This window comes from Typopeltis vanoorti, chromosome 8, assembly GCF_054136105.1.
Source record: "Typopeltis vanoorti isolate ZY-2024b chromosome 8, IOZ_Tvanoo_1.0, whole genome shotgun sequence".
Taxonomy (NCBI): Eukaryota; Metazoa; Arthropoda; class Arachnida; order Uropygi; family Thelyphonidae; genus Typopeltis; species Typopeltis vanoorti.
Genome location: NC_143556.1, coordinates 105,680,389 through 105,693,686, shown reverse-complemented (window position 1 = coordinate 105,693,686; position 13,298 = coordinate 105,680,389). Strand labels below are relative to the sequence as shown.

The 13,298-nt window shown below is 38.0% G+C and overlaps 1 protein-coding gene across 10 annotated transcripts in view; it reads right to left on the bottom strand.

The window, feature by feature from the left end:
• The window catches only part of LOC150104251 (uncharacterized), a 1,804,220-nt gene that overhangs the window by 1,032,390 nt on the left and 758,532 nt on the right, over nucleotides 1-13,298 (bottom strand). The window lies entirely within an intron of this gene.

Genomic DNA, 13,298 nt, shown 5'->3' with positions numbered 1-13,298 from the left:
GAACAGTAGTGTTAACTCAGAAAACTGCTGCATTTGGCTGCGAATAACCTTCATATGTTCCATCAGATCCCTTTACGCTCATTGAAAGTCACAGTGTGGTGTGGTTTCATTGCATCATTTATTATCGGTCTGTACTTTTTTGAAGAACTTCACCCGACAGGACCAGTGACTTTTACCATCTCTGCTGTCAAGTATTGAGTGATGCTGTGCGACATTGTTGTTCCACAACTGCAGCAGCGAAGATGCCTTGACTCTACCATATTCATGCAGGATAGAGCACCACCACCTCACATTGGATTGCCAATACAGCAAATGCCACGAAAACACTTCACAGAACACAGAGTGATTAGTCATGCATTTGCCACAGCATAGCCACCTCAATCACTTGATCTTAGTCCCTGTGACTTTTGGTTGTGGGGAAGGGGGGGGGGCATCAGAAGTGTGTGGTGTATGAAGGACATGTTCCTGATTTAGTAAACTTGAAAGAAAAATAATGCAGCATGTGATGAAATCAATGCAGATTGGTTTCATTCCACTGTAGAAAATGTCATTCACAGAATGCAGTTCTTAGAACATCTGAAAGGAAGAAATATTGAATCACATCTGTAAATTATACAAACACGAAAAATGATTTGTTGTGTACCTTCTAACCATTACTGTTTAATTAAACCCAAACCATGTGGTTATAGTGCCCAATGTCCCCTGGTGGCAGAATTTTGTACTATTTTAATCTTCTGTAAATAAAAACCTCATGTTCCAGAGCGTACCTACACCATATTTGGTTGAATTTCATCCAATTTTTTTTTTGTTACAGAGCTCAGAACACCTCCTCTTTAATTATGGCCACTCTGTAAGTACATTTCAACATCCCCTTGTATCCATAATTACCCTTGTGTAATGTCATTAACAACTCATTTTAATCAGAAACCTGTGAACTTGCATTAAGTATTGCATAACTACTTCCAAATTGACTTTTCCTGAGAGGGGGATGTGCTGGTCTTACTAAAATTTTAAAGCCGTTCATGGGTACCAAAAGCTTGGGAAACACTGATCTATTAATATTTATTAATATTATTTACAAATTAAAGAGTGGTCAGAGCCTGAGGCACTCCATTAATCACTCTCATTCATCGTGACTAAATTTCACTTCATATCCAATTCCATTTCCTCCAACTTATTCCAATTCAACATCCCCTTGTACCCATAATTACCCTTGTGTAATGTCTTTACCAACATATTTGACTTGGAAACCTGTGAAATGGCATTCAGCATTGCATAATCATTTCTTATCACAAGGATGACTACATTTAACACTTGATTGCATTCACCCCCTCCACCAGTATCTCTAGTTTCCCTGGTTTTGCACTTCCAAACTCTAACTAAACAAAACTTTCTCCAAATATCTAATTCCACACCCATTTAAATATAATCAATCAGGCATATAATTCCTTCATCCAGTCCTTCATTTGTCTTGCACAATCTTCTCACTGCCTCATTAGTAATCATGGCCCATCCTCACAACTGTTACTTATCATGCTGAGGCAGCAAATTCACAATTTTCATTTCTCCTTACTCTTCATTTTTTCTTATTTCATATCTTCCCTTATTGCTTATTTCTGCCTGTTCAAATCATTTGTTCCTTTCCTAAACTAACAGCTTCCCTAACATCCATGATTTTTTGTATCAGGGAAACATGCTTTTGTAACTTACTCATTAAGTATACCTCTTATCTGTCCATGCACTTCAATGGATACTTCACATCCATGTAATTAATGACTTGTAAACACATCAAGGCTGTTTCAGTGTTAATCATGGCATCACCCCATATAATTAAAATTATAATTACTTGTTTTTATTTATCAGTTTTATTTGTTTGTTTAGTATATTTCTGAAGTACCCTACACTAAAGCAAAAAAGTTTTACTTTAATGGAACATGCAGAAAAATAAACAGTAAAACATGTTATATTATTATTATTACACACATGCAGCTCATCATACCATGCTTTAAACACACTCGAATTCTCTGCAGACACAACACTCTCAGGCAAGGCATTCCAATCATGCACAACTCTGCATGAAAAAAACCTGCTTCTCACTCCCCTACTCACACCCTCTTTATACAGTTTCCAGGGATGACCTCCGGTTCTCCCCTGATCTCCCACTATTTTCTGTAGAACCTCTCCAGCATTGATTTTATAACAACCTCTTAATAACTTGTAGGTCTCTATCATACTTCCCTCTTCCTCCTGTCCATCAGACTATACAAATTACATCTTCTTAATCTTTCCTCATACTCGACATTCCAGAGGTTAGAAACTACCTTAGTCAGTTGCCTCTGGACAGTTTCGAACATCTCTTCATCCTTCTGAAAACCAGGTGACCAAATCTGGGCACAAGAGTCTATGTGTGGCCTAATCAAAGCCTTAATCAATGGAACAAGAATCTCCCTACTTCTCCAAGTCAGTGTCCTCTGCATCATTCCAAGAAGTCTTTGTGTTGTCTTCACAATTTTGGCTATGTGTCCCCTAAATTTCAGATCCTTATCCACTATCACCCCCAGATCTCTTATTTCCTCCACCTCCAACAATATACCCTCACCAAGCATAAATTCTGTATCCCATCTTTGTTTTCCAAATTTTAAACCCTTACATTTTGCAACATTGAACTCACATTCCCATGTTAGACAGCACTTAATTTTAAAAAATTAGCAGACATATATTTCATATAGAAACAGTACAAAATATTTGTTTCATGCTAACAAATATCAGTGTTTATTACACAGTGATGATGATGCACTTCTATCAATACACCAATATGGAACAAATAGGCAAATGAATGCAACAACCAACAGTCAGTCTACAAACAGCAAGTACCTCATGTTAGAATGATCATATCATACAAATTATTATTATTATTATTTTCTTGATCCCCATGGGGTAACAAGACTCATCGTGGGAGATTAGCACTGATGAAAACAAAGTCTATCATACAACTTTTTAAAATCATCCACTGTCTGCACGACTCCACCTAAGCAATGCATTCCATGATGTTACTACTCTCCATGAAAAGGACTTTCTCTTATCCTTTTACTCACAACCTCATTTTGCAACTTCCAGGAATGGTGTTAAAGATACCAAGCTATTATAAACCTGGTTTTAATCCATTTCCCAAGTTAACAAACAGACAAGTAATGCAAGTCTGGGTGACCCGCACGTAGTAATGGATAAAGGGAAATGGATTAAAACCAGGTTTATTATTATTATTATTATTATTCCGGGAAACTCCAAGGAGTCGATAGACTCATCGAGGGAGGCCCTAACATCATGTCAAGAACAACTATTCAACATTCACACAGTATCTATCATACCTTGCCTTGAACTCATTCACAGTCGTAGCACTCACAACAGACTCTGGAAGCTTATTCCACTCATTTACCACTCTCTCCAAGTAAAGAACCTAGCTCTAACACCCTTATCAACCACGCTCTTGCCCAGCTTCCATGCATGGCCCCTAGTCCTCCCACCACCAGTCATATTTTCAAAAATATCTTCTGGATCAATCTTATAAAAACCCTTCAGTAATTTGAATGTCTCAATCATATCACCCCTCCTTCGCCTATCGTCCAATTTCTGCAACCCACAAATCTTCAACCTGTTCTCATAAGGTTCATTTCATAGACCTGCTATCATCTTGCTCACTTGTCTCTGGATCCTCTCCACCTGCTCCCCATCAAAAAGAAACCCTGCCATCCAGATCTGGGCAAAGAAGTCCAGATGGGGTCTTATCAAGGCTTGATACAGAGGAACAACAACTTGTTCGTCTCTGCATGTTAAAGTATTTTTCAGAAGCCAAGTGATTTGGTGAGCTGTTTTAGTCACTTTTGCAATGTGCCCCCCCCCCCCCCCCAAACTTCAACTCCCTATCCACCAACACTCCCAAATCCCTGGCCTCATCAATCTCCTGGAGTATGGTTTCACCAATGCGATATACTGCTGCTATTCTTTTCACCCCAAAGTGCACAACCTTACACTTTGCCACATTAAATTGACATCCATTTTTCCTAGCCCAGTCCTCCAAACTATCCAAATCATCCTGTAAAATTTTGACATCCTGTGCACTCACAATTGCTCTACCCAACTTTGCATCATCAGCAAACAAGTGAACACTTCCTCTCAGATCCTTTCCAATATCATTGATGAACAAATTGAAAAGCAGTGGTCCAAGAACAGAGCCCTGTGGCACTCCACTAGTCACAAGACGTCTTTTAGACTCCACTCCTGAATAAACCACTCTTTGATATCTCTCCTTCAACCACCCTCCTATCCATCTCACCAACCCTATATCCATACCCATCTGCTCCAGTTTACTGATTAGGGTTCCATGTGGTATCCTATCAAAGGCCTTGGCAAGGTCCAGTAGTATCACTGTAAACCCATTACCCGTATCCAGTTCAGCCGTCACTGTGTTATAAAACATGAGCAAGTTACTTAAAAAATAAATAAAAAATAAAATAAAAAAATCAAATCCTCTTGCAGGGCTGCCACATCTGCAATATTACTAATAATCCTTCACAGCTTCACATCATCCGCAAACAACTGAATATCCCCTTGCAATCCACTGACAATGTCATTGATACAAAGGTTAAACAATATAGGTCCCAGTACTGAGCCCATGCGACACCACTTGTAACTCTCTGCTTCCGTGAAACTTCCCTACCATACACAACTCTCTGATACCTATCGGACAGCCAATCCTGAATCAAGTTGACGAATCTGACATACAGACCCATGTGCTGCAACTTAAATATCAGCTTATCACGTGGCACCCTGTCAAATGCCATCGCTAAGTCTAAGAAAATGGCAGTATATGCCTTTTCCTCATCTAATGCTCTTGTAACTTTATCATAAACGGCTAGCATATTGCTAAAACAAGAGCACCCCTTCACAAATCCATGTTGACTCTCACAGATAACATTACCCTCATCTGCCCAATACTGTATGCGGTCCTTCACTACTTTCTCCAAGATCTTACTAACTACTGATGACACATAAACTGGCCTATAATTAGACACTTCCAGTCTGCTACCGCCCTTATGCAATGGCACTATCTTACCTTCCTTTCATTCCATTGGCACCTTTCCTGAAGCCAGACTTTCATTGAAAAGCCAGGTCAAAGGCACTGTCAATTCCCTAGCACATTCTCTCAAAACTCGTGGTGAAATACCATCCAGTCCCACAGCTTTACTGACATCCAGGGTACTCAGTATTTGAAACAAACTCTCCTCCTGTACCTCTAAACCTCGAACCTGCCCAATCCCTCTAGCATTAAAACTGACTCCTCCAGGATGAAATACTTCAATAAAATGTTCATTGAACAATTCCACTATGTCCTCTGCATCAGTCACTCTATTCCCATTATTATCCCACAATGTCATTCTTCCACAGTCATTTCTCCTCCTATTGGCCATATATCTGTAAAATTCAGTAGGATTTTCTTTGGATCTTATGGCCATTTTCTTTCATATTCCAGTTTCGTCTTCCTTACCATACTAGTTACTCTTCTGGCCTGTGTCTTATACTCTACATGCATCTTCTCTTCACCTGTCTGCTTATATCTCTTCAATAGCCTCTTTTTCGCATGCAATTCCTGTTTAATATTGTTTATCATCCACTTTACTCCAAATTGTGTCCTCTTGTTCACTTGTGGTATACAACTTACCATTGCTACTAACAAATATTCTTTCATAATTTCCCACGTACTAATGATATCCCAGCCTTCCAATTCCTCCCCCCATGAAACTTCCCCAAGTTGATGACTAAGTCTATTATAATCACCTGCCTTATAATTCCACATACGTTCCTGTCTATTTGATACTCTGCATGTCTTTTAATTTTCCAAGTCAAAACCATATGGTCACTCTCTCCAACTGGTGGGAGAGATGTCAACTCAGTTATTATCAACTCTTCTGATGCTATAACCAAATCCAAAACTCTTGAACATCTTGTTCCCTCTATTACATGTAGCCTAAGACATTTGTTCCTCAAGAATTCTAGAAATTCCATTTCCTTATTGCTACATGCATCTTCCTTTCCCCAGTTTATACTACTGTGGTTAAAATCTTCCATAACAATCATTCTTCTTGCACTTGCCAAACTCAACTGTCTAAACATTTCCTGGTCCCCACCCTCTGTACTCCTGGGTCTGTAGCAACACCACACTAAATATCCTGTCTTGCCCACCTCTACCTCACACCATATGCTTCAAAATCATTAGTGCCACTGCCTTCCAAAGTCTCCACTCTTAGAGGACATAGGTCGTCACTTATCATAAGCAGTACTCCACCAGCATGCTTTCCCTTCCTATCCTGCCAAAAAATGCTGTACCCAGTGACTTCTATTCCTGTCATTATATCCTCTTCTGTCAACTACGTCTCAGTGATCCCAATAATTTTTGGCCAGGCTGATACTATCTGCGCCACCAATTCCTCTCCTTTATTCCGGACACTCCTGGCATTTGTATAAAGCATATAAATGCTGTTGTTTCTATACCCAGTATTATTCCCTCATTATCCCAATTTATTCAAATTATCCAGCAAAATTTTAACATAATCTTTATTATCTATTGCTCTAACCAATTTTGCATCACTGGCAAACAACTGAATAGTTCCTCTTCATTTTCTACAGCAATCCCTCGATTAGTGAGCCTAATGTGTTCTTTAAAACAGGTGCATTAATCAAAAATGTACTAATCGAATATAATAACCTATGGGAAAATGTATAATTCATTCCTCAGATTTCTTTTTTAAACCTTAAGTTTTTTTATAAAAGAATTAGTGTATGTCTCATGTCCTAGTTAAAGGAAAATCATGAAGCTGAAAGACAATAAAACATATTCAGAATATAAATTTATTATTCTACTTCTTAACAAAGAATTGAGCTAACGTAGTTTGGCGGGCATTTGTTTATTTTTTTTCATACAACCGACGGTATAGCCCTATTGCCTCTTCTACTGTTCTGCAAATTTTACTGCTTCTCTCTTCATCAGGATCAGTCTCTAAGTATTGCTGCTTAAAAATTCGACTGTACAAAAAATATTTTCAAATTGTTTCTGTGAAATCTCTTTTGGCTGACTATCAGTGGTTAAATTTTCTTTACATTCTTCGGGATCTTCCCACTGTGCATCTAAATTTAGCAGGTCGGAATCACTCAATTCTTCAGAATGAGATTTAATTAACTCTTGGATGTTATCACTGAAGAGGAGAAAGAAATGTAGGACGTATGAATTGGTCGCCATCACACGAAATCGCATGCTTTATAGATAAAATTTCCCAACTGTTATACAAGCAAAATAGTTACCACTTTAAAAACTACAATGATCATAAAAGAGAAGTTAATTTTTCGATGTGTAATAATAAACAACTCATCCCAGAAAACAGATTGATTACCCTATTATCGGAATGGAATTTCCTTTTTTTTGACATGCGCAGAAAGGTTGAAGGGTCTCAAATCTGTGAGCATACTATAGCAGACGACATAAATTTTGGCAGTAAAAATTTGGAACACAGTATACATAGTGTACATAAAAGTAGTGTACTATGCCATTAAAAATAACTTTGTAAAATGTTTTAAACTGGTAATTAAATTATTTCATTCTGGTGAGTGATTTTTTAAAATAGTTAGCCATAAAAATTTATAGATAGAAAATTTTTAAAATCTGTAACATTTATTTTTAAGATGTATATAGGCACACTAATCGAATTTGGGTATCGAAAAAAATATTGCACTAATCGAAAACGCACTAATCAAGGGATTACTGTATATCATTAATGTACAAATTAAATAGCAGCAGCCCAAAAATAGATCTCTGTGGCATGCCATTAGCCACAGGCCTTCTACTGGAGTCTACTCCTGAATAAACTACTCTCTGATATCACTACATCAACCACATCGCCAACTTTATATCCATCACCATGTCCTGTAATTTATTAATTAAAATTCCATGTCAGATGTAATTCAAATGGAATGAAAATTCCTATCAGATGCCTTTGCAAAGTCCAGCAGTATCACTGTAAACCCATTACCTTTACCGAATTCAGCTTTCACTGTATTGCAAAACATGAGAAAGTTACTGAGGCATGACTTACCCTTCACAAAACTATGTTGTCCCAATAGAGTATCCCCTTTCTATCTATCTATCCTGTATTTTACTCTTGACCAACTTCTCCAGCACCATGACTATAACTCCTGATATGCTGATCAGTTGGTAATTTGCTACAGCAGTCTTGGAGCCTCCTTTATGCAATGGAACTATTTCTCCCTCTTTCCACCCTTTTGGGACTAACCTAGATAATAGACTTACATTAAACAATGTGATCAAAGCCACTGCCAATTCCCTAGCACTTTCTCGTGAAACTTGAGCTGATATACCATCTAATCCCTTAGCTGTATTCCCATCAAGGTTCTATAATATGCTATGCACATCCAGTTCATTTACTTCATGTTTCCATAAAAGACTTTGCATCACTTGTTACTGCAATGTCTTCACCTAGATGATATATTCTTGCAAAGTGTTCATTTAGTAATTCTACTATTTTGTCTGATTCATTAATTCCCTACCACTGGCATTCATTAAAATCATTTTGTAATAAACATTTTTCCTTTTACTTGCAACACACCAAAATAACTTTTGGGGATTATCTTTGGTCTGTACTGCTAACTTCCTTTCATACTCTGCCTTTGCCTTTCTTATTACACTAGTTACTCTTCTGGCCTGTGATTGTACTGCTCAAGTAACTGCTGGTCACCTTTCTCCTTAAATTCTTGCCAAGATTTTTATTTATTTATTTATTTTTTTAGCAGATGCAGCTTAATGATGGTATTTGTCTATTTAACACCCATTCGATTTATTCTCCTGACTCTAGGTATGCAATCTGCTATTACTTCATTCAACATTCCTTTACCACTTCCCATGCACTATCAATATCTAGCCCTTGCAATTTCACATGTCATGACACTGATCCAAGCAATTTCCTAAGTTTGTCGTACTTCTCAGACCTGTAATTCCACATATATACCCCCCCCCTCTTAACTGAAAATTCCACACATTTAGTCACCTCCCAGGTCAAGACCATATGATCACTCTCACCAATTGGTGGCATTGTGGTTATATTTTTTATAGATGCATTCTCTGATGCAATTACTATATGTGTAGATGATGAGGTTTGCTGTTGTGAATGGATTGAGTGGTGGAGAGAGAGTAGGGTAGGTTCCCTCCCTTGACGAGTCTTTGGACTCCTTGAAGGTGTCACGTAATAATAAAATTTTAAAAAAATAAAATGAAATAAAAAAATGACCAACCTTGTTGGCCGAGTGGTTAGCGTATCCACTCTTAAGCCAAAAGATGCGGTTCGAATCCTGCCATGAACATGGATGTTTGTGAGTGTCTGCAAAAATACTAGTGGTAGTGGGCAGTAGATGGCATTGGTATAGATGATGTGGTTTACTGTAATTGGTGGATTGAGTGGTGGAGATGGAGGGTTGTAGAGTAGATGCCCTCCCTCGATGAGTCTTCGGACTCCTTGGAGATGTGAAGTAATAATAAAATAAAATATATTTAGCAAACTCCTAGTACACATGCTGCCTCGAGTAACTATTCCTTAGTAACTTGCATAAATTCCATTTCCTTCCTCTCATGTGTCTTCTCCTCCTTCCAATCTATGTTCCCATAGTTGAAGATGTCAATAATAATTACCTGCCCTCTACTCATTGAGCTTATTTGCCGATGATGGGGATGGTAGGTGCATACTATCCCCATTGTCCTTGACATCCCCTTGATCTACAAAAACAACCAACTGTATATTTTGTTCTGCTGACCACTATCTCATACCAGATGACCTCAAATTTGCTATTTTCACTGGCCTGAAGTTAAACTCCTACCCCCATTGGTTGTAGTTCACTGCCTATCATCAATAATACTCTGTCCCACTCATTTCTTTCTGTCCTCCATGAAAACACTATATCCTTCACATTCTATCCCACTAAATATATCATCTGTCAGCCATGTCTCACTAAGCCCTTTTTCCAATAACATTTGTCTAGGATGAACTATCCAATTCTAACCCCCCCCCCCCCTATTGTGAATGCTCTGGCATTAGTGTACATAAAAATGATTTGCCCTTAGGATTGTCCTTACAGTTTATATTGTAACACCAACTTGGGTATTACTGTCACAAGTAACACCAACTTGGGCATTTCTTGCACATTCTTACAAACAACTCCCTCAATGGTATCTGTGTACCCACTCAACAGCTCCCCCCCCCTTCAAAAAAAAGCTCTAGTTTCCCTGATTTTGCACATCCACTTTCACTTCATTTAACAACACTTTCTGAACTCTGAATACCAAATCCATTCAGATACAAACCATCCTTCTTGTATAAGTCCTTTTGTCTGTAAAACTCACTCTACACATCCACAAATTCCACATCATTCCTCCTGCATAACCTACAGATTAATTCCTTCACTATTATGGCTCCGTCTTCTCAGCAAAACACTGCCATACTGCACAGACCCAATACCTTGAGTCTCTCACTCTTTTCTTTTGCAACTTTAAGTAACTCTTTCATGTCCTCCCTCATACCATATTTTTCTGATTTCAAATCAATCGTCAGCCAAAATAATCAGCTTTCACTTTATCCTCCTGCATTCTAATAGCCTCTCTAACACCATTAATCTTTGCACCTAGGAAGCATGATTTTATCACCCTCTTGCCACTCTTTCCTTCTATTTATTCTTCTCTCTTAGTCAAGCATCCCTTTCTCATTTCTGACACAGCTTTCTTTCTGTTCTCAGCTGAGCCACTCACCAGATATTTCTGAATGCACTCCAGCTCGCATTTCGTCTTGTGTATCACTCTGCATTAACGTGCTATCTCCTTCATTACAGTCAACTCTTAATTCTTTACATCTGTGATATTATTATACCTTTGATTATCACTTATATACTATCTCTCTCTCTCTCTCTCTCTCTGTCAGGTCACTTTTAATCTCTCTTTCCTTTCCTGTTATATCATCGCATGCATTTTTGCACGTATTGTCTATTCTGTCCACTGCTTCAATCGCTTGACCTACACTTCTGGCTTTCGTAGCATTTTTGGCACACTCTCCCACCACTATCAATTTCAAACCAAACTCCATTTGCTTTAGTTAATGCAGACATTGCACTGCATGAGGTCCCTCTGGTTGAATTCCCTAAACAATGATGCTTTAGATACTAATGTTCTGTTTTGCATTGTTGCCACTGTATTCAACTTACCATGCAGAAAGACTATATTAACTATATTTAAATAAACATTTTTACTTAAAACTAATTACCACCACAATACAATCTAGTTCTACTACTAGAAAGGCTATATTAACTATATTTAAATAAAAATTTTTACTTAAAACTAATTAATACCACAATACAATCAAGTTCTGCTAGTATGATTTTTAACTATCACTATTTTCTATTTCACTATTGCTATTTTCGCTATCATTAGATGCCACATAACAGCTTGTTCTGTGGTGAAAAAAGATTAGTAAACCCTTAAATCTCAAAAGTTGGGTCTCACACAACACAGTATTGAGACCAAATACAATATACAAGGGCTGTTCAATAAGTAATAAGACTAATTTTACTGTCGCGAAACCACTCATCACAATATTAATTTCTGTGGAATAAAGAAATGTTGCTGTCTGTATTTAACAAAAGAGGTTGATAGATGGCATATACAGGCTAATGTGCCAGAGTGTCACGTGACTAAACGCAAGCTTGTTTTGGCATGCCTATGAGCCGCAACCAGTCGCCGAAATGGAAGCGTCCTTGGAACAACATTATGCGATTAAATTTTGTGTGCGTTTGCAAAAATCGGCATCGGACACTTTTAACATGATACACGAAGCTTTCCACGATGGAGTAATGTCGAGGGCAAGTGTTTTTCGCTGGCATAAAACTTTTAAGGAAGGATGGCAAAATGTGGAAGATCTTGAACGTGAGGGAAGATCTTGAACGTCCATCACAGAGACAATGGTCAACACAGCAGCGATTATCATCAAGGAGGATCGCAGAATTACAGTACGCCAGCTGCATTTTGTCCTGAATATTTCTGTGGGAAGTGTTCACTCAATCATGCCTGAACATTTGGGACTGAAACGTGTTTGCGCCCGATGGATTCCTAAACTCTTGATACCGGAGCAAATGCAGCATCGAGTGGATGTGTGCACAGAATGGAAAGAAAGACTGGAACAAGAAGGTGACAACTTCTTAAAACACATCATTACAGCAGATGAAGCTTGGTTGTATCACTATGACCCTACAATGAAACAACAAAGCAGTGAATGGAATCATCTGTCTTCGCCTACCCCCAAGAAAGCAAAAACTGTAAAATCAGCTGGTAAAGTTATGACCATAATGTTTTTTTACTACAAAGGCATTGTTTACCAACACACTGTAGAACCCAGGAATACTGTAAACGGCTCATACTATGCGGATGTTTTATGGACAATGGTACAGCACATCAAAAGGAAGCATCCATTGCTGAAGAATGGCTTCTTATTGCACCACGATAATGCAAGGCCATATATTGCTGGTTGTGTAGTGGACGTTTTGCAGAAGAACAACATAGATATCCTACCACACCCTCCATACAGTCCTGATCTCGCACTGTGCGATTTCTGGCTGTTTCCTCAGCTCAAGAAACCATTAAGAGACCGCCATTTCGAAAGCAACAAAGCATGTGTAAAAGCTGCGGAGGTAGTTTTGAAAGAACTCTTAAAAAATGGACTTTCACATGTGTTTAAGAAGTAGACACAACGTTGGGACAAATGCATCGTGTCTCACGGTAGTTACTTCCAAAAAGACCATGTAAATGATGATGATTAAAGTTAATCTATTTTCTGTATAAATATAGTCTTATTACTTATTGAACAGCCTCCGAAAATTGGAAAAATGGTTGTCTTCTCCATAGAACATATTATAAATTAGGAATGTCAATTCAAAGAAAGTTAGGAGATCTTATTACACCATCCAATTAAATCACAATGTTTGTCTCTCTATCCTGAAAACTTGGTAGATTCTCATAGTATGTAAATATCAGAAATTAATTAACTGTTTGATCATAACAGCGTATGCCACATCCTAGAAGGATGTGGCATATGCTGTTATAGATTAACCAACTATTGCATTTACCTAGTATTCTATTCTCCTTGAATTGCTTGTTTGTTCCTCACTGATGGCATACTGTTAGTTTTAATATGAAATAT